Here is a 6,057-nt window from a genome sequence, read left to right on the forward strand (position 1 = left end):
ATGCAATCCCTATCAAACTACCACTGGCATGTTTTACAGAACTACAACAAAAAATCTTAAAATTTGTATGGAGACACAAAAGACCCCAAACAACCAAAGCATTCTTGAGGGAAAAAAAACGGAGCTGGAGGAATCAGACTCCCTAACTTCAGACTATACTATAAAGCTACAGTAATCAAGACAATACAGTACTGGCACAAAAACAGAAATATAGATCAATGCAACAAGATAGAAAGCCCAGAGAGAAACCCACGCTCCTGTGGTCAACTAATCTATGACAAAGGAGGCAAGGATATACAATGGAGAAAAGACAGTCTCTTCAATAAGTGGTGCTGGGAAAACTGGACAGCTACATGTAAAGGAATGAAATTAGAACACTCCCTAACACCATAAACAAAAATAAACTCAAAATGGATTAGAGACCTAAATGTAAGACCGGACACTATAAAACTCTTAGAGGAAAACATAGGAAGAACACTCTTTGACGTAAATCACCGCAAGATCTTTTTGATCCACCTCCTAGAGTAATGGAAATAAAAACAAAAATAAACAAATAGGGGCTTCTCTGGTGGCGCAGTGGTTGGGAATCCTCCTGCCAATGAAGGGGACACAGGTTCTAGCCCTTGTCCAGGAAGATCCCACATGCAGTGGAGTAACTAAACCTGTGCGTCACAACTACTGAGCCTGCACTCTAGAGCCTGCGAGCCACAGCTGCTGAGCCTGTGCACCACAACTGCTGAGGCCCACGTGCCTAGAGCCTGTGCTCCACAACTAGAGAGGCCACCGCAGTGAGAGGCCCACACACCACAATGAAGCGTAGTCCCTGCAAGCCACAACTAGAGAAAAAAGACCTGTGGGCAGCAACGAAGACCCAATGCAGCCAAATATTTAAAATATAAATAAATAAATAAACAAATGGGACCTAATGAAAGTTCAAAGCTTTTGCACAGCAAAGGATACCACAAACAAGACGAAAAGACAGCCCTCAGAATGGGAGAAAATATTTGCAAATGAATCAACGGACAAAAGATTAATCTCTCAAATATATAAACAGCTCATGCAGCTCATTAAAGAAACAAACAACCCAATCCAAAAATGGGCAGAAGACCTAAATAGACATTTCTCCAAGAAGACATACAGATGGCTAAGAAGCTCATGAAAAGCTGCTCAACATCCCTAATTATTAGAGACATGCAAATCACAACTGCAATGAGGTATCACCTCACACCAGTTAGAATGGGCATCATCAGAAAATCTACAAACAACAAATGCTGGAGAGGGTGTGGAGAAAAGGGAACCCTCTTGCACTGTTGGTGGGAATGTAAATTGATACAGCCACTATGGAGAACAGTATGGAGGTTCCTTAAAAAAGTAAAAGTAGAATTACCATATGATCCAGCAATCCCACTACTGGGCATATACCCAGAGAAAACTGTAATTTAAAAAGACACATGCACCCCAATGTTCATTGCAGAACTATTTACAATAGCCAGGTCATGGAAGCAACCTAAATGCCCATCAACAGACGAATGGATAAAGAAGATGTGGTACATATATACAATGGAATATTACTCAGCCCTTAAAAGGAACGAAATTGGGTCATTTGTTGAGATGTGGATGGATCTAGAGACTGTCATACAGAGTGAAGTAAGTCAAAAAGAGAAAAACAAATATCGTATATTAACGCATATATGTGAAACCTAGAGAAATGGTACAGATGGATCGGTTTGCAGAGCAGAAATTGAGACACAGATGTAGAGAACAAACATATGGACACCAAGCAGGGAAAGCGGCGGGGTGGTAGGGGTGGCGGTGGGATGAATTGGGAGATTGGGATTGAGATGTATACACTGATGTGTATAAAATTGATGACTAGGGCTTCCCTGGTGGCGCAGTGGTTGAGAGTACACCTGCTGATGCAGGGGACACGGGTTCGTGCCCCGGTCTGGGAAGATTCCACATGCCGTGGAGCGGCTGGGTCCGTGAGCCATGGCCGCTGAGCCTGCGCGTCCGGAGCCTGTGCTCCGCAACGGGAGAGGCCACAACAGTGAGAGGCCCGCGTACCGCCAAAAAAAAAAAAAAAAAAAAAAAAAATTGATGACTAATAAGAACCTGCTGTATTAAAAAAATGTGTGAATAATTTGTTATATTTTACTCACTCATTACAGAAAATATTTTTTGAGCAGTCACAATGAGCCAGGCCCTCTGTTATATATAGGGAACAAAAGACGATCTAGCTCATATTACAGAGATCGTTTTATATTTGTATTCCAAATTTTATTATTTTAGCTTGTAAGATTATACAATTTGATTTACCTTCATTGTCCTAAGAACAGTAAAATAAAACCTTATCTGAAAACTTCAGTTTATCTGCTGGTTGGGCCATCAGGGCCGTGAAGGTAGGACTGCCAGTCCTGGGCGGCGAGTTCCCTGTCTCCAACTGTCCGCAGTCAGAGCATGGCCCCCTGACCGAGGACCCCCGGCCACCTTGCTTAGAGAAGATGCGGTTCCCCAGCACTTGAGCTGGGGCATCCCTGCCTGCTCCCCCTCTGTCGCTAGAGAACTGCCGTGCTGAGTGGCTGGAAGAAGCAAGCCAGAGCCTTCTAGGGCCTCGGGCCTGGGCACCCGTGGAGAATGAGCTGGCTGTTTCCCTGACCAAGAGCGCCTCCTCCCCCGCGGCGGGGACCCCCAGTGGTCTCCCCAGCCTCCAACAGCAGGAGCGGCACCTGATCGAGTCCCTCTGGAACGCACACTCCAGTGTAGCTGAAATACAGAAAGATGTGGAATACAGGTTGCCATTCACCGTAAACACCCTGACAATTAGCATTAATATATTGCTTCCTCCACAATTTCCTCAGGAAAAACCAGTGATCAGTGTTTATCCACCAATACGACATCGCTTAGTGGATAAACAAGGAGTGTATGTTACCTCCCCATTAGGAAACAATTTTAACAATGTGCTCAGACATTGGGAAAATTATTCGGAATCTATTGGATGAGTTTTGGAAGAATCCTCCAATTTCAGGTCCTGCTTCAACAGCATTCCCATACATGCACAGTTACCCAGGTGGGATTCCTCCTTATGCTTCTCAGCGTTTTCCATTTCTTCCTCCATATTCCGCATAAGAAGCTACCAGGACTATCAGTTCTTTATCTGTTGCTGACACTGTATCTTCTTCAACAAGTTATACAACAGCCAAACCCGCTCTGCTGCTCCTTCATTTGGTGTCCTTTCAAATCTGCCATTGCCCGTTCCCACAACAGACACTTCAGCACTGATAAGCCAAAATGCTTCTGATTACAAGATGCCTGATACCCCTGACGCATTTCTGAAACTCTCAGAACTAAGTGTATCACAACTTACAGATATGAATGAACAAGAGGAGGTATTACTAGAACAGTTTCTGACTTTGCCTCAACTAAAACAAATTATTACTGACAAGGATGACTTAGTAAAAAGTATTGAGGAGCTAGCAAGAAAAAAATCTCCTTTTGGAGCCCAGCTTGGAAGCCGAAAGGCAAACTGTTTTAGACGAGTATGAATTACTTACACAAATGAAATCAACTTTTGAAAAGAAGATGCAAAGCCAGCATGAACTTAGCGAGAGCTGTAGTGCGAGTGCCCAATAGGCAAGATTGAAAGTAGCTGCACGTGAAGCTGAGGAGGAATCTGATAATATTGCAGAAGATTTCTTGGAGGGAAGAACTGATATAGATGATTTTCTCAGTAGCTTCATGGAAAAGAAAACAATTTGCCACTGTAGAAGAGCCAAGGAAGAGAAACTTCAACATGTGATAGCAATGCCAAGCCAATTCCATGCTCCGCCATAGATTTTCCTGAAAACATGAACTGCCAAGAGAGGAATGGGACACAAAACTAAGCACATTTATATTTATGATTTGCAAATTGGCATTTCATCACAGTGGCTGAATTCATAGATAAACTATATAGATTGTATACAGAACTGAGAGTAATTTTGTACAGATTAGAATGATTGCTATGATCTTTGCTTTGGGAAATTTTTCTGCACTATTTGCACTAAAAATGTTTATTTATTGTTGATAAATCCTATATTTAGTTCCACTGCTGTTCCTCTCTTACTATTGATTAAATACCTATGCATGTAGTTTTAACTAGTTTCAATATTTTATAAAATTACTTCATTTATTTACTTCATAAAATTACTACATTTAAATTTGTAATTTTAATTTGAAACTGCCTCATTGCTTTAATCAAGAATGGTTTGTATTTTTTCCTCTCAACGTTTTTTGAAAAATTACCATTTCAACTGTAGTAAAACTCTTATTCTTCCTGTTTCTTTCTGGATGATAAAACTTTCAAAAATAATTTGTTTTTAAATATTCATAGTGTCAGGAAACACCAAACCTGCCAAGGTGCCATCTCAAGGAAGTAACTTTTAATACATACAATAAATCAAAAGAATAAACCAGCTGTTTTTACAAACAAAAACAAAAAGAAAACAAAAAAACTTCAATTTATCCAACCATCTATGAATCGTTTCAAATCATTTGAAATTATCACAATCCAAAGGAAACTATTAGTTTTAGTAACTCACAAGCCTGAATATCTGTGTCAAAATAGTCTCTTACAATAGAATTATTGCCTATTTTTATATTTATGGATTTGAGAGAAAAGAAAAACTTAAAATTGATTAACTGTAATAAATTTACACTAACTGGAGGGCGCATGTAGGGCTTATAGCGTGAGGACCTAGAGTCACATTTCTGACTCGCAGGGGAGTGAAGCAGGGCTGTGGTTCTTAAAAAATGTTTATGAGTTCTTTAGTAAATAAATAACCATTTGTCATTAACATATTCATCGGTACTATTCAAAAACTCTATAGTTTTCCAAATGCTTTTGAAAATAGCTTATTGGACTAAAGGACTTCATTCAAATAAGCTGTTCATTTCCTTTGCTTACATGCTTAATATTCATATCAAACATATTTTTCTTAATGCAAAGACATAAAAATCCTGACTACAGGTCAGAATTATCATCGATTCCAATGAAGTCTGTTAATGAGGTATTTGTTTTTGTGTAGAGTACTATTCAAACCATTAATGTACATCCCAAGCAGTTCATGGAGGCTTTTTTATTATGCAATCAAGCATATTCATAGGGACAACATGCCCTTGTCTGTTAACCATGTCTCTGTTTATTTACTCATTGATTTATGAAGTGCAGTACATTGAAAAGGCTCTCTTAGGAATTATGGGAAATCACTAAGGTTCCTCTGCATAGTATTTCTCATTATACTCCAACAAGAGTTCATAGAGAACTCGATTATGTAAACTGAAGATTAACATTTGTGTCCAAGTGATGACAAAAAGCTTGGTAAATCCAGTCTGAATTTCAATTAATTCAGAGAAAAAAAACCTCACCCAATGTTTGATTGATCATGTAGACCAGTGGTTGGTAATCTTGTGGAGGTCTGAAGACTGGTTTGAGAATTTAGTGAAAGTTATGGATTCTCCCTCCCGAAAATCTGGACCAGGTGAAGAACTTACGGTGGAGATAATCAACTCATCAACCAGTGATATTGTATATTATTAGATAGTCTCCTACTACCAATGCCTTATTATTTTCTGAGCTTTAACGGTTTCTACCAGTATATTTATTAAACAAGTTCTACTGAACCACAAGTTCGTAATTATAACTTGAAAATAAGTTCATGCCCCAGAGGTTTGCTTTACTCCTACTCTTACCTAAAAGCCTCCACAATGCAGCATAGAAAGTACAGAAAGGTAAGGTTCCTAAGATATCTTACCACTGAGATAAGTGTTGAGACCCTTTGGCCCTCTCGGGGTAGGGACTTCACATCCATGATTCTATCCCTGCCCTTTTAGAAGTCCACACCCTTCCACTGTCATCAATTTCCCCCACTCCACCCAATACATCCCTGAATCTGACCCAGCACACCACCCTACCTTCCCTTCCAAATGTTGCTCTTGAATTCTCTAAAATTCCTCATCAGTAAACACTGTATCTTCAATGTCTTCTCTGAACATTCCCTTCTCTTTGTCTTAAATGACACC

The 6,057-nt window shown here is 39.9% G+C and overlaps 1 pseudogene; it reads left to right on the top strand.

Annotated features, from left to right (window-relative positions):
- The first annotated feature begins 2,634 nt into the window (after window positions 1–2,634).
- On the top strand, window positions 2,635–3,831 carry LOC131762803 (vacuolar protein sorting-associated protein 37A pseudogene; annotated as a pseudogene).
- The last annotated feature ends 2,226 nt before the right edge of the window (window positions 3,832–6,057 follow it).

This window comes from Kogia breviceps, chromosome 9 (assembly GCF_026419965.1).
Source record: "Kogia breviceps isolate mKogBre1 chromosome 9, mKogBre1 haplotype 1, whole genome shotgun sequence".
Lineage (NCBI taxonomy): Eukaryota > Metazoa > Chordata > Mammalia > Artiodactyla > Physeteridae > Kogia > Kogia breviceps.